The sequence below is a fragment of the Salmo salar genome, chromosome 09 (assembly GCF_965601325.2).
Source record: "Salmo salar chromosome 09, fSalSal1, whole genome shotgun sequence".
Taxonomy (NCBI): domain Eukaryota; kingdom Metazoa; phylum Chordata; class Actinopteri; order Salmoniformes; family Salmonidae; genus Salmo; species Salmo salar.
Genome location: NC_138299.1, coordinates 8,797,622 through 8,823,973, shown reverse-complemented (window position 1 = coordinate 8,823,973; position 26,352 = coordinate 8,797,622). Strand labels below are relative to the sequence as shown.

The 26,352-nt window shown below is 41.4% G+C and overlaps 1 pseudogene across 1 annotated transcript in view; it reads right to left on the bottom strand.

Annotated features, from left to right (window-relative positions):
• Positions 1–12,037: 12,037 nt before the first annotated feature.
• The window catches only part of LOC106610666 (stonustoxin subunit beta pseudogene), a 65,742-nt pseudogene continuing 51,427 nt past the window's right edge, over positions 12,038–26,352 (bottom strand). The window contains exons 2-3 of the transcript XR_014378696.1: positions 13,522–13,568; positions 12,038–13,409 (exon numbers count right to left, since the gene is read on the bottom strand). The product of XR_014378696.1 is annotated as a stonustoxin subunit beta pseudogene (transcript). The remainder of the gene's footprint in view (positions 13,410–13,521; positions 13,569–26,352) is intronic.

The following is a 26,352-nucleotide window of genomic DNA, read 5'->3' as shown; positions in this document are numbered from 1 at the left end:
CTCACACATCTACGGACAGTTCCTTGGAAGGATGATCAAAGGAAATTGGATGCACCTGAGGTCAATTTGGAGTTTCATAGGAAAGGGGTGTGAATACTTACATAAGTTAGATATTTCTGTATTTCATTTTCAATAAATTTGCAAACATTTCTTAAATGTTTTTTCACTTCATCATTATGGGGTATTGTGTGTAGATGGTTGACAAAAAATGTATGTACAGTACCAGGCAAAAGTTTGACCAAGGAGAGTGATGGAGGGCTGCATCAGATGACTTGGCCTCCACAATCGCCCAGCCTCAACCCAATTGAGATGGTTTTCAGCCAACAAGTGCTCAGCATATGTGGGAACTCCTTCAAGACTGTTGGAAAAGCCTTCCTCATGAAGCTGGTTGAGAGAATACCAAGAGTGTACAAAGTTGTCATCAAGGCAAATTATGGCTACTTTGAAGAATCTATCATCTAAAATATATTTAGTTTTGTATAACAATTTTCTGGGTAATACATTATTCCATACGTGTATGTGTTATTTCATAGTTGTGATGTCTTCACTATTATTTTAAAATGTAGAAAATAGTAAAAATAAAGAAAAACCCTTGAATGAGTAGGTGTGTCCAAACTTTTGACTGATACTCTATATATAATCGATTTTGAATTCAGGCTGTAGCACAACCAAATTAGGATTAGTCAAGGGGTATGGATACTTTCTAAAGGCACTGTAGCTAACTAGGAACACAACCCAGCTTCACAGGCTGCCCAATTCTGATCCTTTGTCACTAATTGGTCTTTTAACCAATCAGATATTTTTCCCATAATTGGGCAAAATATCAGAATTGGGCAGCCTGTGTAAACACAGCCTCTGATTTCCAGGACCTATATTATTTTTAAATTTAAAAATATATATGTATTATTGTTATTATTTTTTTTTTCACCTGTATTTAACCCGGTAGGCGAGTTGAGAACAAGTTGTCATTTACAACTGCGACCTGGCCAAGATAAAGCAAAACAGTGCGACAAAAACAACATCACAGAGTTACACCTAAACCAACGTACAGTCAATAACACAATAGAAAAAAATCTATGTACAGTGTGTGCAAATGTAGAAGAGTAGGGAGGTAAGGCAATAAATAGGCCATAGAGGCGAAACAATTACAATTTAGCATTGACACTGGAGTGACAGATGTGCAGATGATGATGTGCAAGTAGAGATACTGGGGTGCAAAATAGCAAGAGGATAAATAACAATATGGGGATGAGGTAATTGGGTGTGTTATTTACAGATCGGCTGTGTACAGGTACAGTGATATGTAAGCTGCTCTGACAGCTGATGCTTAAAGTTAGAGAGGGAGATATAGGACTATAGCTTCAGTGATTTTTGCAATTCGTTCCAGTCATTGGCAGCAGAGAACTGGAAGGAAAGGCGGCCAAAGGAAGTGTTGGCTTTGGGGATGACCAGTGAAATATACCTGCTGGAGCGCGTGCTACTTGTGGGTGTTGCTATGGTGACCAGTGAGCTGAGATAAGGCGGGGCTTTACCTAGCAAAGACTTATAGATGACCTGTAGCCAGTGGGTTTGGCGACAAATATGTAGTGAGGGCCAGCCAACGAGAGCATACAGGCCACAGTGGTGGGTAGTATATGGGGCTTTGGTGACAAAACGGATGGCACTGTGATAGACTGCATCCAATTTGCTGAGTAGAGTGTTGGAGGCTATTTTGTAAATGACATCGCCGAAGTCAAGGATCAGTAGGACAGACAGTTTTACGAGGGTATGTTTGGCAGCATGAGTGAAAGAGGATTTGTTGCGGAATAGGAAGCCGATTCTAGATTTAATTTTGGATTGGAAATGCTTAATGTGAGTCTGGAAGGAACGTTTACAGTCTAACCAGACACCTAGGTATTTGTAGTTGTCCACATATTCTAAGTCAGAACCGTCCAGAGTAGTGATGTAGTCGGGCGGGCGGGTGCGGGAAACAATCGGTTGAAGAGCATGCATTTAGTTTTACTAGCATTTTAAAGCAGTTGGAGGCCACGGAAGGAGTGTTGTATGGCACTGAGGCTCGTTTGGAGGTTTGTTAACACAGTGTCCAAAGAATGGCCAGATGTATACAGAATGGTGTCATCTGCGTAGAGTTGGATCAGAGAATCACCAGCAGCAAGAGCGACATCATTGATATATACAGAGAAAAGAGTCGGCCTGAGAATTGAACCTTGTGGCACTCCCACAGAGACTGCCAGAGGTCCGGACAACAGGCCCTCCGATTTGACACACTGAACTCTATCTGAGAAGTAGTTGGTGAACCAGGCGAGGCAGTCATTGAGAAACCAAGGCTATTGAGTCTGCCAATAAGAATGCAGTGATTGACAGAGTCGAAAGCCTTGGCCAGGTTGATGAAGATGGCTGCACAGTACTATCATTTAGGACCTTGAGTGTGGCTGAGGTGCACCCATGACCAGCACGGAAACCAGATTGCATAGTGGAGAAGGTACGGTGGGATTCGAAATGGTCGGTGATCTGTTAGTTAACTTGGCTTTCGAAGATTTTAGAAAGGCAGGGCAGGATGGATATACAGTGGGGGAAAAAAGTATTTGATCCCCTGCTGATTTTGTATGTTTGCCCACTGACAAAGAAATGATCAGTCTATAATTTTAATGGTAGGTTTATTTGAACAGTGAGAGACAGAATAACAACAAAAATATCCAGAAAAACACATGTCAAAAATGTTATAAATTGATTTGCATTTTAATGAGGGAAATAAGTATTTGACCCCCTCTCAATCAGAAAGATTTCTGGCTCCCAGGTGTCTTTTATACAGGTAACGAGCTGAGATTAGGAGCACACTCTTAAAGGGAGTGCTCCTAACCGCAGCTTGTTACCTATATAAAAGACACCTGTCCACAGAAGCAATCAATCAATCAGATTCCAAACTCTCCTCCATGGCCAAGACCAAAGAGCTCACCAAGAAAACAATTGGTAACACACTACGCCATGAAGGACTGAAATCCTGCAGCGCCCATAAGGTCCCCTGCTCAAGAATACATATACATGCCCGTCTGAAGTTTGCCAATGAACATCTCAATGATTCAGAGGACAACTGGTGAAAGTGTTGTGGTCAGATGAGACCAAAATGGAGCTCTTTGGCATCAACTCAACTCGCTGTGTTTGGAGGAGGGGGAATGCTGCCTATGACCCCAAGAACACCATCTCCACCGTCAAACATGGAGGTGGAAACATTATGCTTTGGGGTGTTTTTCTACTAAGGGGACAGGACAACTTCACCGCATCATTTGACGGGGCCATGTACTGTCAAGTCTTGGGTGAGAACCTCATTCCCTCAGCCAGGGCATTGAAAATGGGTCGTGGATGGGTATTCCAGCATGACAATGACCCAAAACACACGGCCAAGGCAACAAAGGAGTGGCTCAAGAAGAAGCACATTAAGGTCCTGGAGTGGCCTAGCCAGTCTCCAGACCTTAATCCCATAGAAAATCTGTGGAGGGAGCTGAAGGTTCAAGTTGCCAAACGTCAACCTCGAAACCATAATGACTTGGAGAAGATCTGCAAAGAGGAGTGGGACAAAATGTGTGCAAACCTGGTGGCCAACTACAAGAAACATCTGACCTCTGTGATTGCCAACAAGGGTTTTGCCACCAAGTACTAAGTCATGTTTTGCAGAGGGGTCAAATATATTATTTGCCTCATTAAAATGTAAATCAATTCATAACATTTTTGACATGCGTTTTTCTTGATTTTTTGGGTTGTTATTCTGTCTCTCACTGTTCATATAAAGCTACCATTAAAATTATAGACTGATCATTTCTTTGTAAGTGGGCAAACGTACAAAATCAGCAGGGGATCAAATACTTTTTCCCCCCACTGTAGGTATATAACAGTTTGGGTCTAGAGTGTCTCCCCTTTTGAAGAGGGGGATTACCGCGGCAGCTTTCCAATCTTTGGGGATCTCAGACTATACAAAAGAGAGGTTGAACATGTTAGTAATAGGGGTTGCAACAATTTCGGCGGATCATTTTAGAAAGAGAGGTTCCAGATTGTATAGCCCAGCTGATTTGTAGGGATCCAGTTTTTGCAGCTCTTTCAGATCATCAGCTGTCTGGATTTGGGTGAAGGAGAAGCGAGGGGGGGGGGACTTGGGCAAGTTGCTGCGGGGGGTGCAGAGCTGTTGGCCGGGGTAGAGGTAACCATGGCCAGCCGTAGAAAAATGCTTCTTGAAATGATCGATTATCGTAGATTTATCGATGGTGATAGTGTTTCCTAGCCTCAGTGCAGTGGGCAGCTGGGAGGAGGTGCTCTTATTCTCCATGTGTCACGCCCTGACCATAGAGAGCCTTTTATTCTCTATGTTGGTTAGGTCAGGGTGTGACTAGGGTGGGTTGTGACTAGGGTGGGTTATCTAGGTTGTTTTGTGTGTTGGCCTGGTATGGTTCCCAATCAGAGGCAGCTGTTTATCGTTGCCTCTGATTGGGGATCATATTTGGGCAGCCATTTCCCCACTGGTTTTTGTGGGATCTTATTTTGAGTTAGTGCATGCTGCACCGCTTATGTTACGGTTCGATGTTTGTTACCTTTTTGTTTTGTAAGTTTCACAAAAATAAAGATGTGGAACTCAGAACACGCTGCGCCTTGGTCCGTCTCTCCACACAATCGTAACACCATGGACTTTACAGTGTCCCAAAACTTTTTGGAATTAGTGCTACAGGATGCAAATTTCTGTTTGATAAAGCTTGCCTTTGCTTTCCTAACTGACTGAGTATATTGGTTCCTGACTTCCCTGAACTAGGCGGTCTCAGAGGAAGTACCAAAAAATTGTCAAAGACTCAGCAAGCGGTATCGTCAAGGACCAAAAAGCTCCTCAACAGCTTCTACCAACAAGCCATAAGACACCCGGACTATTTACATTGACCCCCCCCCCCCCCCCCTTTGTTTTTACACTGCTGCTACTCGCTGTCACTTTACAAATTACTTAGACTAACCTGTATCCCTGCACAATGACTCGGTACCAGTACTCCCTGTATATAGCCTCGTTTATTGCTATGTCATTTTCTTGTGTTACTTTTATTTATTTTTTCACTTTAGTTTATTTAGTACATTTTTTCTTAACTCTATTTCTTGAACTGCATTTTTGGTTAAGGGCTTGTAAGTAAGCATTTCACGGTAAGGTGAAAATTTTATTTGATTTTGATTTGATTTCCAGATGATAGCCTGAGGGAGTAATAGAAGATATGAACTCAGTCACCACAGTGAAATGTGGCACTGCAAGACAAAGCAGTATACAAAACAAGGGTATTTTGATGGCTATAAAGTTGATTGATTGTGAGGCCAGTGTCCAATGCAAGACCAGTGTTCAATGTGTCCAATGCGAACCCAGGCAGTCGGCAAATACAGCCACTTTCCCCTCACTCTGTCTGTTTATTAAAGACTAACCCTCTCAAATGGACAGAATGCCAATTAACAGATTGACAGGAGTAGCTGGCGGGTGCCACATTCCTCCCACTGTATGGCCGTGCATCCCAGTCCCCCCCATTTGGCGTGCATGCAGCGCTGCCACCGGGTCGCTCATGTCATATACACTGCTGTGGGGACAGGGGATTGTCACCTTCCCAACGGACATTCTTCCAGAGGGGGAGATCGAGGTTCAGAGGGGGACTGTGGAGGTTGGTGGTCAGCTCCCAGTGAAGAAGACATGGATAGGGGAATGAGGCAGGGAAATGGGGGTGGGGGCGTAATACGGGTGTCGGGGGGAGGTGGGTTGGGGGTGCCACACAAATGTGGCATGTCACATGGTCAAACAGCGTCTGATTTACAGGCGATCGGAATCCGCGTCAGAATGCCAGGTATGGCGGAGTGATGTCAGGGGGGGGCGCTTTTAGACGGTGCCTTTCTAACCAAGCGGGTTCAAGATGGCAGAGTTGTTTGTGCACCCAGGCCCCCAAGTATCTCTCTTCTTGCCTCTGCATCCTTTCCTGAATCACCCTGATTCTCCAAGGTGTTCTGACGGTTAGTCCTATGTACCACATGGCATGCAGAGTGAAGCACTCGAAGGGTAGCAAGGCTGGTGAAACACTAGAATGCAAGCTGAGAGGTGGAGGGAGAGCGATCAAGTCATTGAGAGAAACCCAAAGGGAGGGAGGGACACAAATAGGAATGAGTAATGTGAGAAAAGGAGAGCGAGAGAAAAATATGAAGTGACCAGCCGCATAACGAGCGAGGTTGGGTGAGGGGTGGCACCTGCTGTAAATAGTGAGGGAGAGAGACAGAGAGAGGGAGTAAAAAGAGAGAGAGAGACTATAGGAAAGAAGAGGTGGATAATTAGGGAGGTATGTCCCCTACCCAGAGCAGCTACAGACAGTCAACCCAGAGAGCTTAGAGACAGTGATTTACTTTGAGGTGACATCATGGAGACCGCAGCTATTTTTATTAGCCGGTAAAAGTGCCAGATCAGCTCCACACTACACCACCTGTTTAATCCAAGCCAGTCACAAAAACCCTTGGGAAAAAGTCAAACACAGAAAATGATTGGGAGTTGAAAGGAGCAATGTGACGCTGTGCATGTACGTGCTACTGTTTGGGAAATGTTCAATGAGACAAGCCAAGTTTGGAGTCTCGGTTCTTCCACAGCCTTCGCTTCCTGGTGCATGTGGTTTTAACATACGTGGTATATCTGTATAAGTAGGGTTTGAATTATACATCGACTCTAATTATTCACATACTATTTTCATACGTGAAGAGCGCCTATTTCAACTCAGTCCCTCCAGTTCTTTTGTGTTAGCAGCAGGCCGGGAAGAGGTAACGTCACCCTATGCGGGACACACAGACTTTTGGGAACGGGTGCACATGGAATTTTAAATATAAGGCCTACCTGTCGAAGCGGCCCCATGAACCACGGCTTACACCTCACTCCCCCCTCCTTATACAAGTGGGGTTGGGTGGGGTTATTCCTGGCCCCCTGCCCTAGACATCTTATGTGCCAATCACATGCCGTCTGACTCTGACCCCTGAAAACGATCAGTGGTAACCGGAGTTCTTCATACAACTCCCGGTCGATGATGTCACCTCCCTAGACAGTGATTGGCAACTTTAAAAAGACTGAGAGGAAGAGAAAATGTGTGGTGAAGTTAAACAAACTCTATAGCAAGATAATAAACGAGGTAAAGATAGACATGGACAGTATTGATCTACGATGTGGAAAATCTCAAATCTGAACAAACATTTATCGACGGCCCTGTTTGTTTAATTCAACAACATTTTATTTCAGACATTTTTCTTTACCTCTAAATGGTCTAAATTTGACCAATTGTATAATGCGTTCTGTAGTGTAAACCTTTCTATGCATTGGCACATATCTGCAGGTTTCAATCCCAAATGATATAACTGTCACCTTTTTATCCTAAGATCCAATTTGTGACAACAAGAAGAGAAAGACAGACTGACAAGGATCAATATTGTCTGTCAATGCGAGCAGGCCTTTTGTATGGAGAGGCAGGTGTGTGGGTGTGTGTGGGGGTGACATTGTAGTGGAGAGAGAGCTGAGGGTATGTAGCAGTGATACACCAATGCTCTCATTAACCTGAGGTACAATGGATGGATATAGGAAGGATAGTCTGAGAAGTCTGCTCCATAGATGAATATAAACCACATTCACTGTTCAATCCCACTAATGAGGGCCGTGTGTGTGTGTGTGTGTGTGTGTGTGTGTGTGTGTGTGTGTGTGTGTGTGTGTGTGTGTGCGTGTGCGTGCGTGCGTGTGTGTGTGTGTGTGTGTGTGGTGGAATTGAAAGGGTCTCTCAAAATCGTCTCTCATATGGGACCCTGCACAAGCTGCAAGCACTGCTGGTCATGTTCTGTCCATTGCGACAAAGAGGCCATCTTGTGGTCGGGACATGGAATGACAACACATTGTCATTCCACAACTCTGTCAAACTTTTGGTTGATGCAACATCACATTTTTATCGGAAGCTGAGAGTCAAATTAAATAAATAAGGCCTAGCCAACTAAAATTTTTTTTTTAAATCTGTTAATCTAATCTGTGTTCCCCAATATAGCTTCAATATTCCTCTGAATTGAGGGGTATTTCTGTCTGTAATAAAGCCCTTTTGTGAGGAAAAAGTCATTCTGATTGATGCTCATTGGCGTCTATTTCGTATTTTTTATTTCATTTCCACGATTGCAGAACATTTTCTGAATGTGATGGTTTCATACTCGCGAAATAGCCTATAGGCCTATAATAAGTTAGGATATAGGCTACCATTTGTCCCATCTCTCATTTAATTGGACCCACTTCACTGTAGTAAATCGATAAGCTATTTAAAGTATTTTGCTCTATGCGATCCGACCCGAAGCACAGTTTAACAGTAGAACAGACTGTTCACCTTCTCCATTGACGTTTGTAAACTACGTCTGAATAGCCTACTGTAAATGTCACATTTCTCAAGTAGACAATATTTCATTAATAAACATAATACGTGCACTGAGTGTACAGAATATTAGGAACACCTTCCTAATATTGAGGTGCACCAGCTTTTGCCCTCACAACAGACTCAATTCGTCGGAGAATGGACTCTACAAGGTGTGGAAAGTATTCCACAGGGATGCTGGACCATGTTGACTATAATGCTTCACACAGTTGTGTCAAGTTGGCTGGATGTCCTTTGGGTGGTGGACCATTCTTGATATACACTGGAAACTGTTTTTTGCAGTTCTTGACTCAAACCGGTGCACCTGGCACCTACTACCATGCCCTGTTCAAAGGCACTTATATATTTTGTCTTGTCCATTCACCCTATGAATGGCACACATACACAATCCATATCTCAATTGTCTCAATGCTTAACATCCTTCTTTAACCTGTCTCCTCCCCTTCATCTACACTAATTGATGGATTGAACAAGTGACATCTATAAGGGACCATAGCTTTCACCTGTAGCCTATTCACCTGGTCAGTCTATGTTATGGAAAGAGCCTGTGTTCCTAATGTTTTGTACACTCAGTGTATATCATAAACAATGCAGAATCAATTCCTCACCTTTCCTGGCCATGATGAGTTCATATTCCCGAAGAAGCCATACAACCATGTGCATCTCTCATTTAATTCTGCCTATTATAATTTCAAGTTTTTTCTCTATGCATGTGAAATGAGCGCAGTTTATAACATACAGTAGAATTGAACAGGTGAACAGACAGTTGATGTTTTGTATTGAAGTGTGTAGGCTACTGAAAGTAGGCCTTGACTACTGTAGTTAAAAAAAAAATCTGAGTAGGCAATGTTTCAGAATTCACAGGCAGTGCAGGGGGGAGTCAAATCAAGACAAACAGACACACACCTTAGAAATGGGGGCCTGCTGTTATGAGTACCCAAGGTAGGTAGTTTGAGGCCTTGCATGGATGGGGCGGTTTACTCACCTCTGTGGCAGTGGCAGTATTTATTTTGTTGTTGTTTGTTGGTCTGTTGCCGGTGTTGTTTTGTGCTGAAATAAAAACCGCCGATTTGAACTAACATTCAAAAAATATGAAGGCTATCTGTTGTAATAGATATTGCCGTAACACAAACAAGACGCAGTCTACACATTGCATTGGGGCAAAACTATAAGCGTTTTGTGTGATGGTGTAATCTTTATTGTTACGCTGCCGTAGAGCCAGTGTTGCTGAACAAATAACTCTGCCTCCTGGCTCTTAATAGCCAATGTTTGCTATTGACTGCCTGTCAGTGTCTTGCATGCAGTAATGCCTAAATAGCTGCATGTAGGCTGCCTGTTGTGTCGTGCTTATGTTTGCAATAGATTACTGTTAGACAGACAAAGAACTAAGTTTGTTCAAACTGTGTTTCATGTACAAGCGGCAGCGGAGTCACAGATTGAGCACTGAGCAGCAGGTGAAAGGACTCGAAGGGGGAAGCGGTAACGGATCCTGCTGCACAGGTGCAGAAATCTCCATATCATTAGTCCAGAAAATACCTGTTCCAGAAAATACAGAACCGCACCCACTCCGTTGTTTTTATTTCTATTTTATTGCTATAATGTGATCACATGGTGGCATATGCATATTAATCCTAATATTTGTTTTATTGCACTCACAATACATATGTACTTGTATGAGAGAGAGAGAGAGAGAGAGAGAGAGAGAGAGAGAGAGAGAGAGAGAGAGAGAGAGAGAGTGTTTGAATGTGTGTCCGATCTCCTTAAGCGATAAACACTACAAATAAAATTAAAAATGTAACAACAAAATGACTATATCGGGCTACATCACAACATGCGTATGTATTAATAACAGTATGCATTTATGGAGAGATGTTGCTACACACTGTTGATGGAGCAACAGAGCAGCTTGTGAACAGACTGGTGTATTGGCCCAGGGTCCTCCGGGTTAGGGTTTGGCCGGGGTAGGCCGTCATTGTAAATAAGAATTTGTTCTTAACTGACTTGCCTAGTTAAATAAATAAATTAACAGGGTTAGAAATGTCCCTGTTGCGTTGAGTGACTCACCAAAATGATTTGTATTTCATGTTGTCATGTGTTCAGAGTGATCTCTACTGGAGCAATATGGGACTGCAGTTCTGTGGTTACATCCTGGGTCTTTTGCGTTCTCAGCTTAGTTACTTTACCATTGCTGGAGGTAGCTATGTATTGTGCACCAAGCTTTCCATTGTATTTCAATATTTTTTTAGATATACTGTATAACTTGTTGTAAGTTGTAAATCTCTAAAGTGCTATGCTCGTTATCTATGTTAGCGTGTTTTTTGATGGTTTAATTGGACTTCTGTCCAGTAACTGGACATTTCGCATTTCACCTCAGTTAGCTATGCTAGCTCCGTCCATTGGTTAACATGGTTATGCTCTAGCTATGCTCACATTAGTATGGGTTTCGTGAAAAGTGAAACATGTTTTTATTTCTTGATACCCAGATTCTGTGGTAAAAACTGCAGTCGCCAAGTATTCACCAAGACACAGGACCATGTTTGTTTGTGTGTGTGTGTCTTTTCCAGGTATGTCACGCAGGTATTTTAATGCAGCGATTCTCAACTGGTGGCTTGCGACGCAAATTTGGAAGGTTTTGAGTGGGTCTCGGGTGTCTGAGTAATTAATAAAAGAAAAATACAATTATAATGATTTATTTATTTTTGATGAAAAAAAATACTCCTGTGTTAACTTAAATGACTTAAACCAGGTAGAATGTGTGTATAAATGATAATGAACTTAATTTATTTTATAACTGAATCTCTGAGATTTTTTTTTTAAATCACAGTGTTTTCAACATAGAGCTATTAGCAGCACTATTTGGTTGATTTTGTGGTCTCAAGTGAGCGAGTTTTTTAACATTCTTCATCAAGAATATGGACAAAATTGTATTATTGACAATGAAAGAGGTGGGAATGTTGTTCCCTTGTCATATTATTGTGGGGCTTGCAAAGCAAAAGCTTAAATCTTCAACATACTTCTGACTTTTTATTATATTATACGTTTATTATTGTATCTCATAGGCCTGCATGTTTTAGTTTACTTCACCATTTATGGAGATCCTGTTATAAGAACTGCAGTCACCAAGTACTCAACAACACACTGTCTGTGTGTGTGTCTTTTACCAGCAATTAAAGATATCAAGAGTGAGAAACAAAGCGCTCCTCTGTCAGCCTCCTTCCATTTGAAAAAAAAGAAGATAATTTAAAGTCTTCACAGTAGTGATACGCAAGGTTGGAAGAGGAGGTAATGTTATCTGAACCGCTTGAAGAAAGGAAGAGAGATGAATGATGAACCTGGGATGATAAAATGGGGGTTCGAAATATAATGCAAACAATGCTGGAGTTTAGGAATGATGAAGTTTGAGTGTTACATTCTAAGTGAATCCAACCATGTACAGAGCAGTGACTAGGTCAAGAGAGGCATGGAAGATATGCATTTTAAAATTAGTGAACTCGCTATCAAGCAAATCAAATTGATAAACAACCGGTATTAGCATGCTATAACAAAACAATATTTTAAGTCAAGTAACATTTGTAAATCTTTTATTCAACTCAATTTTGCTCAATAAATCTGACATGTACAGGATATTCCATTCAGTGTATTGAGTTCATAGAGAAAGAGAATTACAGTTACAACAATGACATAATTAAACATTAGCATAAACATTTATAAAAACCAAGGATAAGAAATGATGAGATCCCTGCTTGAGATCCCTCCAAATTAAATGTTTTTACAGTGCAGTGTGGTCAACTACGATGGAATACATTCATCTACAGTGGTCAACTACAGTGGTCAACTACAGTGGTCAACTACAGTGGAGTATATGGTCAACTACAGTGGTCAACTACAGTGGAGTATATTAATGATTATGTACAGTACATAAACAGATGTTAACTCATGACTTGAGTGTGTTTATGTGTGTGTGGTCAAGTTCAACGTGAAACCTATTCCATCATGACACATGGTTGTGTTTGAACAGGAGTTTGACTTCACTGACAGTTTTCAACTCTTGACTTGAGTGTGTGTACGTGTGTGTGGTTGAGTTCAAAGTGAAACCTATTCCATCATGACTGTAACGTGTGCGCTGGGAGTCGGGAAGCAAGTTCAGGGAGTGAATAAATGAAACCTAAAAAGAACCACGAACAACGCACAGACATGAAACAGAAACAATGACGCCTGGGGAAGGAACCAAAGGGAGTATATAGGGCAGATAATCAAGGAGGTGATGGAGTCCAGGTGAGTGTCATTAAGTGCAGATGCGCGTAACGATGCTGACAGGTGTGCAGCATAACGAGCAGCCTGGTGACCTAGAGGCCGGAGAGGGAGCACAGGTGACAATGACACATGGTTGCGTTTGAACAGGAGTTTGACTTCCCTAAAGACTCAGGTGTTGCTCCAGGACAGAGGAAGCTGTTCTACCCGTCACAGGGACACTGACGAGTCGAGCCGAAACCAAAACCCTGGGTAGAGGGGTTCAGTGAATGTGACATAAAATGTGTACAGGTGGGTGAGTGTTTTGGATGAGACACTGTAGAAGGAAAGGGTGCCGGCCACCCTGTCCAGATACACTCCTACTCTGTTGGAGTGGGAGAAGGAGGTAGGTATCCTAGTGGTCTTATTATTGTGATGGGTATAAAAAAAATGTATGCGAGTAGAATAGATTCCATGACTTGTCATTGCATCCAAGACTTGAATCGTGACCTCCCTGCCTCCTGCTGATTCCTTTATATGTCACTCCTATCCCAGCCCCATCCCTCCACTCTACCTCCCAGTAACAGCGCCCAGACAGCTCCTCTTTACACAGCACCTGTGGCTCTATCTGAAATATATCTGGGTGATCAGGATACTGCTGCTCCCCTTTCTCCCGTGTCACCTTTCTCTTCTCAGGCAGTGAGAGCAGTTTGTGTACTGTGCGTGTGTCCAGTGTGAGCTCACAGGCATCTGATGGGGGAGACCAAGGAGCAATACATTTACAAATCATCATTATTCACTTTGGAATGATTGCTTTTTATTTATTTTTTACTTTTAATGAAATAACAATTTTTCTACTTACAACTCTTTTGCCCAGGTTTATCAGCCCTGCACTCTCCACGGTTCATACTATGGTAAAAACAGAAGAACAGCATGTGATTGACATATGCATGCGCACAAGCACGCAACAGCCTATGTGGGCCTATGCAGTGCTGTGTGCAAACTGAGCTTTTCGACTAAGAGAGAAAGAGGGTCAAAACATTAATCACAAAAAAGTACATCTTCTTCTGGACCAGTCCACTTTCCTTCCTAAATATCCCTGTGCACACTCCTGAGTATACAGAAGCTTCAGTGACATCATTGCCACACTCTTCCAGGTCTGCCTCATGGAAAATCAGGTTGCCTTTTTCCAGCTGTAGAAAAGCCAGTTTTCCCAGTGCCAGAATGCTCTCTTTATCCTAGTGTGTATCTACCATGTTTTTTCCACTATATTTAGCAATTTTCTGTTTGGCTTGAAATACCAGGGAGTGTGTGTACATCTCTATCAGAGTCTTAGGCATCTTTGCTCTCTTATCTGTATTCAACATGTACTTAAGGACTGTATGTACTCAAGGACTCAAGGAATGTGTGTCAAATTGTATGAAGTCATCAATATAGATCTTCCACTTGCTGGATTCTTGGATTGTGTGTCAATCTGTATCATGTCATCAGTATCGGCAGTTCCACTTGCTTCTTTCTTAGATTGCTTTTCAATCTGTAGAACTTCATCATTGATACACCTTTCCACTTTCTGGATTCATGGATTGTGTCTCAATCTGTTTCACTTCATCATCAATATCGACCTTTCCACTTGCTGGATTCTTGAATTCTGACTCAATCTGTATCACTTCATCATCAGTATCGACCTTTCCACTTGCTGGAATCTTGGAATGTGCCTCAATCTGTATCAAGTCATCAACATCTCCACTGGCTGGATTCTTCGTTTGTGTCTCAACCTGTATCACCTCATCATCAGTATCGACCTTTCCACTTGCAGGATTCTTGGATTGAGTCTCATTCCGTATCAAGTCATCAGTATTGACCTTTCCACTTGCTGGATTCTTGAATTCTTTCTCAATCTGTATCACTTTGTTATCAGTATCGACCTTTCCACTTGCTTTATGGATTCTTAGATTGTTTTTCAATCTGTTTCACTTCATCATCAGTATCAACCTTTCCACTTGCTGGATTCTTGTATTGAGTCTCATTCTGTGTCAAGTCATCAATATCGAGCCTTCAATTTACTGGATTCTTGGATTGTGCCTCAATCTGTATCAAGTCATGAATATCGACCTTTACACTTGCTGGATTCTTAGATTAGTTTTTCAGTCTGTTTCACTTCATCAGTATCGACCTTTCCACTTCCTGGATTCTTAGATTTGTTTTTCAATCTGTGTCACTTCATCATCAGTATCGAACTTTACACTTGCAGGATTATTTTTTTCTTCACCTTTATTTAACCAGGTAGGCTAGTTAAGAACAAGTTCTCATTTACGACTGCGACCTGGCCAAAATAAAGCAAAGCAGTGCGACACAAACAACAACAGAGTTGCACATGGAATAAACAAACACACAGTCAATAATACAATAGAAAATGTGTGCAAATGAGGTAAGATAAGGGAGGTAAGGCAATAAATAGGCCATAGTGGCGAAGTAATTGCAATATAGCAATTAAACACTGGAGTGATAGATGTGCAGAAGATGAATGTGCAAGTAGAGATACTGGGGTGCAAAGGAGCAAACTAAATAAATAACAGTATGGGGATGAGGTAGTTGGATGGGCTATTTACAGATGGGCTATGTATAGGTGCAGTGATCTGTGAGCTGCTCTGACAGCTGGTGCTTAAAGTTAGTGAGGGAGATATGAGTCTCCAGCTTCAGTGATTTTTGCAGTTCGTTCCAGTCATTGGCAGCAGAGAACTGGGAGGAAAGGCGGCCAAAGGAGGAATTGGCTTTGGGGGTGACCAGTGAAATATATCTGCTGGAGCGTGTGCTACGGGTGGGTGCAGCTATGGTGACCAGTGAGCTGAGATATGGCGGGGCTTTACCTAGCAAAGACTTGTAGCGATGAGTATGAAGCGAGGGCCAGCCAACAGGTCGCAGTGGTGGGTAGTATATGGGGCTTTTGTGACAAAACAGATGGCACAGTGATAGACTGCATCCAATTTGTTGAGTAGAGTGTTGGAGGCTATTTTGTAAATGACATCGCCGAAGTCAAGGATCGGTAGGATCGTCAGATTTACGAGGGTATGTTTGGCAGCATGAGTGAAGGATGCTTTGTTGCGAAATAGGAAGCCAATTCTAGATTTAATTTTGGATTGGAGATGCTGTAACGTTCGTCGTGAAGAATGGACCAAGGTGCAGCGGGTTGAGTGCTCACAATTAAACTTTTAAACTTATAACCAACAAAACAAAAAAAAACGATGAACGACGAAAAACAGACTTGAAGGCAACATACAGCAATACAAGAACAACCTCCCACAAAACCCCCCATGAAAACAAACTCCTAATTATAGGACCTTCAATCAGAAGCAACGATTACCAGCTGCTTCCAATTGAAGGTCCAACCCCAATAAACTAAACATAGAACTACAATAGACTAGACAGAACATAGAACTATACTAACATAGAACAATACAAAAAAAAACGGAATACATAAACCAAACACCCCTCTACATACACATACAACCCGAACCATATAAAACAAATACCTCCTGCCACGTCCTGACCAAACTACAATAACAAAATAACCCCTATACTGGTCAGGACGTGACAGATGCTTAATATGAGTCTGGAAGGAGAGTATAGAGTCTAACCAGACACCTACAGTGGGAGAAAAAAGTATTTGATCCCCTGCTGATTTTGTACGTTTGCCCACTTACAAAGAAATTATCAGTCTATAATTTTAATGGTAGGTTTATTTGAACAGTGAGAAACAGAATAACAACAAAAAAATCCAGAAAAACGCATGTCAAAAATGTTATAAAAGGATTTGCATTTTAATGAGGGAAATAAGTATTTGACCCCTCTGCAAAACATGACTTAGTACTTGGTGGCAAAACCCTTGTTGGCAATCACAGAGGTCAGATGTTTCTTGTAGTTGGCCACCAGGTTTGCACACATCTCAGGAGGGATTTTGACCCACTCCTCTTTGCAGATCTTCTCCAAGTCATTACGGTTTCGAGGCTGACGTTTGGCAACTCGAACTTTCAGCTCCCTCCACAGATTTTCTATGGTATTAAGGTCTGGAGACTGGCTAGGCCACTCCAGGACCTTAATGTGCTTCTTCTTGAGCCACTCCTTTGTTGCCTTGGCCGTGTGTTTTGGGTCATTGTCATGCTGGAATACCCTTTCACGACCCATTTTCAATGCCCTGGCAGAGGGAAGGAGGTTCTCACCCAAGATTTGACATTACATGGCCCCGTCAAATGATGCGGTGAAGTTGTCCTGTCCCCTTAGCAGAAAAACACCCCCAAAGCATAATGTTTCCACCTCCATGTTTGACGGTGGAGATGGTGTTCTTGGGGTCATAGGCAGCATTCCTCCTCCTCTAAACACGGCGAGTTGAGTTGATGTCAAAGAGCTCCATTTTGGTCTCATCTGACCACAACACTTTCACCAGTTGTCCTCTGAGTCATTCAGATGTTCATTGGCAAACTTCAGACGGGTATGTATATGTATTCTTGAGCAGGGGGACCTTGCGGCGCTGCAGGATTTCAGTCCTTCATGGCGTAGTGTTACCAATTGTTTCCTTGGTGACTATGGTCCCAGCTGCCTTGAGATCACTGACAAGATCCTCCCGTGTAGTTCTGGGCTGATTCCTCACCGTTCTCATGATCATTGCAACTCCACGAGGTGAGATCTTGCATGTAGCCCCAGGCCGAGGGATATTGACAGTTCTTTTGTGTTTCTTCCATTTGCGAATAATCGCACCAAATGTTGTCACCTTCTCACCAAGCTGCTTGGCGATGGTCTTGTAGCCCATTCCAGCCTTGTGTAGGTCTACAATCTTGTCCCTGACATCCTTGGAGAGCTCTTTGGTCTTGGCCATGGTGGAGAGTTTGGAATCTGATTGATTGATTGCTTCTGTGGACAGGTGTCTTTTTTACAGGTAACAAGCTGCGGTTAGGAGCACTCCCTTTAAGAGTGTGCTCCTAATCTCAGCTCGTTACCTGTATAAAAGACACCTGGGAGCCAGAAATCTTTCTGATTGAGAGGGGGTCAAATACTTATTTCCCTCATTTAAAATGCAAATCATTTTATAACATTTCTGACATGTGTTTTTCTGGATATTTTTTATGTTATTCTGTCTCTCACTGTTCAAATAAACCTACCATTAAAATGATAGACTGATCCTTTCTTTGTCAGTGGGCAAACGTACAAAATCAGCAGGGGATCAAATACTTTTTCCCCCCACTGTAGGTATTTGTAGTTGTCCACATATTCTAAGTCAGAACCGTCCAGAGTAGTGATGCTGGACAGGCGGGCAGGTGCGGGCAGCGATCGGTTGAAGAGCCTTCATTTAGTTTTACTTGCATTTAAGAGCAGTTGGAGGCCACGGAAGGAGAGTTGTATGGGATTGAAGCTCGTCTGGAGGTTAGTTAAAACCTGTTGGGGATAGGGGGCAGTATTTGCACGGCCGGATAAAAAACGTACCCGATTTAATCTGGTTACTACTCCTGCCCAGTAACTAGAATATGCATATAATTGTTTGATTTGGATAGAAAACACCCTAAAGTTTCTTAAACTGTTTGAATGGTGTCTGTGAGTATAACAGAACTCATATGGCAGTCAAAACCCTGAGACAAATCCTGACAGGAAACTGAAATCTGATGTGTGGATATCACTTCAAACATTTGCCATTGAAACACACAGGGGCTTATGAATCATTTAGCACTTCCTAAGGCTTCCACTAGATGTCCCCAGTGTTTACAAAGTGGTTTGAGTCTCCTACTATCAAAACTGACTGAAAGAGAGGCTGTGGAAAGTGGTCACAGGTGGAGGGCCATTTACCATTATGACGCGGCCGCCCATGTTTACCCTCCCCTTTCGAAACATTTTGAAAGACAATGCAAACGTCCCCATGGAATATTATTGAAGCTCTGGTTGAAAAAGGCCCTAAAGATTTATGTTATACAACGTTTGACATGTTTGAACGAACTTAAATTAAAAAAAATGGTACATTCGTGACGACAAGTCCTACTCAGCACGGTACATTTTCAGTAGCCTTCGGAGCGCGCTAACAATTGGGACATAAATGATTAACTTTTTCGAACAAAACTACATTTGTTATGGACCTGGGATTCCTGGAAGTGCTTTCTGATAAAGATAATCAAAGGTAAGGTTTTATTTACAATAGTATTTTTGATGGTTGATCGTTCCAAGATGGCTCCAACATGTATAGCCTAGCCTATTTTGCTGGGTATACCACGTCGTTTATTGCAAAGTGTGATTTCCCAGTAAAGTTATTTTTAAATCTGGCAAAGCAGTGGCATTCAAGACATGTTAATCTATAAGTCTTTGAATGACAATATTACATTTTAACAATGTTTTCGAATAGTCATTTTGTAAATTGTAGCGCTGATTCATTGGAAGCATTTGAGGGAAAAGATTTTCTGAATGTCACGCGCCGATGTAAAATGCTGTTTTTATATATAAATATGAACTTTATCGAACAAAAAATGCATGTATTGTGTAACATGATGTCCTAAGATTGACAATCTTCATCAGATGACAAAGGTTAGTGCTGCATTTAGCTGTGTTTTGGGTATTTGTGATGCATCTAGTTGCTTTGAAAATGGCTGTGTGATTATTTCTGGCTGGGTTCTCTCCTAACATAATCTAATGTTTTGCTTTTGCTGTAAAGCCTTTTTGAAATCGGACAACGTGGTTCGATTCAGGAGAGGTGTATCTATAAAATGGTGTAAAATAGTCATATGTTTGAGAAATTGAAGTTATAGCATTTATGAGGTTTTGCATTTCGCGCGACGTGATTTCACTGGCTGTTGATTAGGGTGGGACGCAAGCGGTACCGGAGTGCCAAGTCTAGGACAAAAAGGCTTGTCAAGAGTTTTTACTCCCAAGCCATAAGACTCCTGAACAGGTAACCAAATGGTTAACCTGACTATTTGCATTGTGTGCCCCCCCCCCCCCCAACCCCTCTTTTACGCTGCTGCTACTCTCTGTTTATCTTATATGCATAGCCACTTTAACTATACATTCATGTACATACTACCTCAATTGGCCCGACCAACCAGTGCTCCCGCACATTGGCTAACCGGGCTATCTGCATTGTGTCCCACCACCTGCCAACCCCTCTTTTTACACTACTGCTACTCTCTGTTCATCATATATGCATAGTCACTTTAACCATATCTACATGTACATACTACCTCAATAAGCCTGACTAACCGGTGTCTGTATATAGCCTTGCTACTCTTATTTTCAAATGTCTTTTTACTGTTGTTCTATTTCTTTACTTACCCACACACACACATACACACACACACACACACATTTTCACACTATTGGTTAGAGCCTGTAATTAAGCATTTCACTGTAAGGTCTACACCTGTTGTATTCGGTGCACGTGACAAATAAACTTTGATTTGATGTGGTGATTTCACATACTGTCAGGTCCATAATTATTGGCACCCTTGATAAAGATGAGCAAAAAAGACTAAATAATAATAAATAATACAAATACTGAGCTATATTGCATGCTTAAACAAAGGGGAAAATTCTATTATTTTATACTAATACAATTTCGCAAGTAAAAAAAAAAAATCTCATATTGGGGCCAAAACTATTGGCAACCTTGTAAGGATAATGACACTGGGCCTTTTCCAAAATGTTTAATGAGATTGTTTTCAATGTGGTTCAAGAGACTGAGATGGCCATTACAAAATGTTGATTTTTGTGGTCAATTAACCATTTCTTTATGGATTTTAATGTGTGCTTGGGGTTATTGTCTTGCAGCCAAGTGTCAGCCTCCTGGCATACAGCAGGCAACCAGGTTTTTGGCAAGAATTTACTGGTACTTGATGATGATATTGACCTTTACAAGCAAAATAGACCCATAACAGCAAAATGACCATAATATAATTTCTAAATTTTTTGGAGCATACAATACACTGAGTGTAGAAAACATTATAAACACCTGCTTTTTCTATATTATAGAATGACCAGTGAAAGCTATGATCCCTTATTGATGTCACTTGTTAAATGCAGCTCAATATTAGCAAGGTGCTCTTAATCTTTTCTACACCCAGTATATATCTCACTATTTATATTTATTTTATATAGTATTTTTTGCTCATGTTCATCAAGGGTGCCAATAATTTGTAACAGGAGAATAACAGTTGTGATATTGCCAACTACGGGAAGGTTTGGTAAAGGGAAAAATAACAAAGAAACAAACACACAAATTGGCAGGGGGCTTGAGAGCGTATTTGTAGTGAGAGGAGCAGTGCTCACATTATCACATTATAATGGTCCATAACTTGTTGACTGTTCCATTGTAAGCATTTATAGGGTACTTTGGGGCGACACTCCCCCTTGGGTAAGACGCCCCGTTTAATTCTCAACAACAACCATAAGATGTCCCCAAAACATTTTTACATTTCCTTGGCGCTAGTCTTGATCAACTACAAATGTTCTCTGTTTCATAAACATTTTTTAAGTCATTCCATCAAAACAATTGTTGATCAAATTTTTGGTCATTTAGAAATAATCCAATATACATGTAGGGAAGCCTTAAAACCTGTTGAGGACAGACGTTCCGCTAGCGGAACCCCGTTCCGCCAGCGGGACCCCTCGCCAATAGCCAATGGAATAGCAGGGCACGAAATACAAAACAACAAAAATCTCATAATTCAATTTTCTCAAACAATCAACTATTTTACACCATTTTAAAGATAAACTTCTTGATAATCGAACCACATTGTCTGGTTTCAAAAAGGCTTTACGGCGAAAGCATAACATTAGATTATGTTAGGACATCACCTTGACAAGAAAAACCACACAGCCATTTTCCAAGCAAGGAGAGGCGTCACAAAAACCAGAAATACAGCTCAAATTAATCACTAACCTTTGAAGATCATCAGATGACACTCCCAGGACTCAATGTTACACAATACATGTATGTTTTGTTCGATAAAGTTCATATTTATATCCAAAAACCCCATTTTACATTGGCGCGTGATGTTCAGAAAATGTTTTGCCTCCAAAACTTTCGGTGAACGAGCACATCAATTTACAAAAATACTCATCATAAACGTTGATAAAATTTACAACAGTTATTGAAAGAATTATAGATACACTTCTCCTTAATGCAACCGCTGTGTCAGATTTCAAAATAGCTTTACGGCGAAAGCACATTGTTCAATATTCTGAGTACAGAGCTCAGCCATCAAAGTAAGCTATACAGTTACCCGCCAAGTTCTGGAGTCAACAAAACTCAGAAATAGTATTATAAATCTTCACTTACTTTTGCTGATCTTCGTCGGAATGCACTCCCAGGACTCCCACTTCCACAAGAAATGTTCGTTTTGTTCGATAAACTCCCTATTTATGTCCAAATACCTCCTTTTGTTCGCGCATTCAGATCACTATCCAAAGGCATAATGCGCGAGCGCAAAACCCGAGACGAAAAGTCAAAAAGTTCCATTACCGTTCGTAGAAACATGTCAAACGATGTTTCCAATCAATCCTTAGGGTCTTTTTATCATAAATATTTGATAATATTCCAACCGGACAATAGCGTATTCATTACAGAGGAAAAAGAAGGAACAGCGCGCCTGCGTGACTGCGCAGTAAACAACTCATTGGCCTCAGGCAGTCCACTTGGTGAGTCAGCTCTTATTCTCTCCCCAGTAACAGTAGAAGCATGAAACAAGGTTCTAAAGACTGTTGACATCTAGTGGAAGCCTTGGGAAGTGCAAAATGACCCCACAGACACTGTAGTTTGGATAGGCAATCACTTGAAAAACTACAAACCTCAGATTTCCCACTTCCTGGTTGGATTTTTCTCATGTTTTTGCCTGCCATATGAGTTCTGTTTTACTCACATACATCATTCAAACAGTTTTAGAAACTTCAGAGTGTTTTCTATCCAAATATACTAATAATATGCAAATATTTGACTCTGGGCCTGAGTAGCAGGCAGTTTACTCTGGGCACGCTTTTCATCCGCACGTGAAAATACTGCCCCCTATCCCAAACAGGTTTTAAGATAAATCATCAACTTTTTTAGAGATAAAATGTTGAAATTTTGTTTTTGAGTAAAGTAGTAACATGTTATGTTGAGGGCAAGATGCCATAGACAGCTAGTGAGTTTCAATTTTGGGGAAGCTTACAATTTATCCTACCATTTCTACCGATCTGCGTGCCAGTTATGATTATTATTTTTTATATGCGCATTTTCATGGAACAGTTTAATTTCAATAATAATGTTTAGTTTTTCAAAATCAATGTCACATGGTTAATCAAAAATCTGAATGAAAAATTATAAAAATCTAAAAGTAAACTAAGGCAAGAGCACCAGCCTCTGCCATATGGACACATTGATAGCCTCCACTTTGATCCATTGGCGGAATGTAGGCCTATAACTTCCATCTTAAACTAAGTAAAATACATAGGCCTTAAGCCGACAAATAAAAATAGAAGAAAATATCCTGATGAAAATTCTGGTACTTTCAAATCCTATTAATCTCTCTACTCCGTCTGTCTGCCTAGAGTTTCCTGCACCAGTGAGCTCGGGACAGACAGCTGTTTTTTCTGACTTTCCACTGGATATAGGGGTTCATCAGATCATGATATGTTTCTCTTTCACACCGAAGCTTGGCGATTATCGAGGCCAGGAGAATATTGGAAAGATTTTTCAAATACAGTGAAGAACTATTAGAGTACAATATCCCCCCCCCCCCCCCCCCGCACACACACACACATACACACACACACACACACACACACACACACACTTTAACTCACATTAAGACCACAAGATGTCACCAAATTATTTTACCAACACTTTCCCTGGCTGACACTGCTCTTGCTCCACAAAACAAATGTCCTCTATGTCATCACAGTTTTTGAAGATATTTCAACAAAATTATTTTGTGGTAAGTTGATTAATTTCTTTGACATTTTGAAAAGATACAGAGAATTCGGAAATAATTTAGACCCCGTTACTTTTTCCACATTTTGTTACGTTACAGCCTTATTCTAAAATGAATTCAATCGTTTTTTTCCCTCATCAATCTAAACACAATACCCCATAATGACGAAGAAAAAACTGTTATATATTTTTTCAAATGTATTAAAAATAAAAAGCATTCAGAGCCTTTACTTAGTACTTTGTTGAAGCACCTTTGGCAGCGATAAAATTCTCGAGTCTTCTTGGGTATGACACTACAAGCTTGGCACACCTGATTTGGGGAGTTTCTCCCATTCTTTCTCTGCTGATCTTCTCAAGCTCTGTCAGGTTGGATTAGGGAGGGTCGCTGCACAGCTATTTTCAGGTCTCTCCATAGGATGTTTGATCGGGTTCAAGTCCGGGCTCTGGCTGGGCCACTCAAGGACATTCAGAGACTTGTCCCGAAGCCCCTCCTGCGTTGTCTTGGCTGACTGCTTAGGGTTATTGTCCTGTTGGAAGGTGAATCTTTGCCCCAGTCTGAGGTTCTGAGCGCTCTGGAGAAGGTTTTCATCAAGGAACTCTCTGTACTTTACTCTGTTCATCTTTCCCTCAATCCAGAGAATCTTGTTTCTCATGGTCAGAGTCTTTAGGTGCCTTTTGGCAAACTCCAAGCGGCCTGTCATGTGCCTTTTACTGAGGAGTGGCTTCCGTCTGGCCTCTACCATAAAGGCCTGGTTGGTGGAGTGCTGCAGAGATTGTTGTCCTTCTGAAAGGTTCTCCCATCTCCACAGAGGAACTCCCTGGCCAAGGCCCTTCTCCCCTGATTGCTCAATTTGGCCGGGTGGCCAGCTCTAGGAAGAGTCTTGGTGGTTCCAAACTTCTTCTATTTAAGAATGATGGAGGCCACTGTGCTCTTGGAGACCTTCAATTCTGCAGAATGTTTTGCTAGCCTTAGCCATCTGTGCCTCGACAAAATCCTGTCTTGGAGGTCTACGACAATTCTTTCGACCTCATTGCTTGGTTTTTGCTCTGACATGCACTGTCAACTGTGGGACCTATATAATGACGAGATGCTCATGTCTCCGCCCTAACAATGGGAGTCGTCGCAAAGGCAGGCTACAAGCTTAGGTCTGCATAATATGCCCATAAAAAACATATTGTGTGTATTCTGGACAGATGTTGGCAAGAGTGAGCCCTCTCGCTTCGCCTCTTCCTCTCTGCTGAAACAATCACTGGAGAAAGCATCTGAGCGAGCTCAACAGCAACCCTCTGCCTTACTAAATGTAGCACATGTATCTGATCCTGTCTGGGCAGAAATAGTATGACATGCCATACTCTTTTCGTACAGACAGCATCAGATACAGGACGCTGTTTCGCTTGATCGGATGCTTTATCTGAGATTGATGTTTCTTTCTGTCGGTGTGCGTCTCATGAAATAAATTATCAATATTTCAATATTTTATTTGGACAGGCAACGAGTTACGGTAGGGCAGGCAAGGACCCCTAAGGCCTGACCATAACTAAAATCAAATCAAATGTTATTTGTCAAATGCGCCGAAAACAACAGGTTGTGTGTATTACAGTGAAATGCTGACTTACAAGCAGTTAACCAAAAATGCAGTTTTAAGTAAAAGAAGTGTTAAGTCACAAATAGATACAGTTGAGGTTGGAAGTTTACATACACCTTGGCCAAATACATTTAAACTCAGTTTTTCACAATTCCTGACATTTTAATGCGAGTAAAAATTCCCTGTCATAGTTCAGTTAGGATCACCACTTTATTTTAAGAATGTGAAATGTCAGAATAATAGTAGAGAGAATGATTTTTTTCAGCTTTTATTTCTTTCATCACATTCCCAGTGGGTCAGAAGTTTACATACACTCAATTAGTATTTGGTAGCATTGTCTTTAAATTGTTTAACTTGTTATGGATAGGGGGCAGTATTTTCACGGCCGGATAAAAAACGTACCCGATTTAATCTGATTATTACTCCTGCCCAGAAACTAGAATATGCATATAATTATTAGCTTTGGATAGAAAACACTCCAAAGTTTCTAAAACTGTTTGAATGGTGTCTGTGAGTAATAACAGAACTCATATGTCAGGCAAAAACCTGAGAAAAATCCAACCAGGAAATGGAAACTCTGAGAATTGTAGTTCTTCTTTTGATTCTCTATCGAAACTACAGTTTCTGTGGGGTCACGTTGCACTTCCTAAGGCTTCCATTGGCTGTCAACACCATTCAGAAAGTTCTTTCAGCATTCTCCTGTCACTGGGCAGATACTTGGAGCTCAGTCATTGAGTGGACTGCCTGTGGACAAAGGGATTGGATATGCGCGATCCCACGAGTGCTCCGTTCCTTCTTTTTCTTCTTGAATGAATATGCTATTGTCCGGTTGGAATATTATCACAATTTTACATTAAAAATACCATAAAGATTGATTTTAAACAGCGTTTGACATGCTTCTAAGTACGGTAATGGAACATTTTGACTTTTCGTCTCTGGTACCGTGCTTGCGCGTTATGCCTTTGGATAGTGCTCTGAACGCACAAACAAAACGGAGGTATTTGGAAATAAATATGGATTATTTCGAACAAAAACATTTTTTTTTGTGGAAGTAGCAGTCCTGGGAGTGCATTCTGATGAAGTCCAGCAAAGGTAAGAGAATATTTAGAATACTAATTCTGAGTTTAGGTGACCCCGAACTTGGCTGGTGTCTGTATAGCTTGCAGTGATG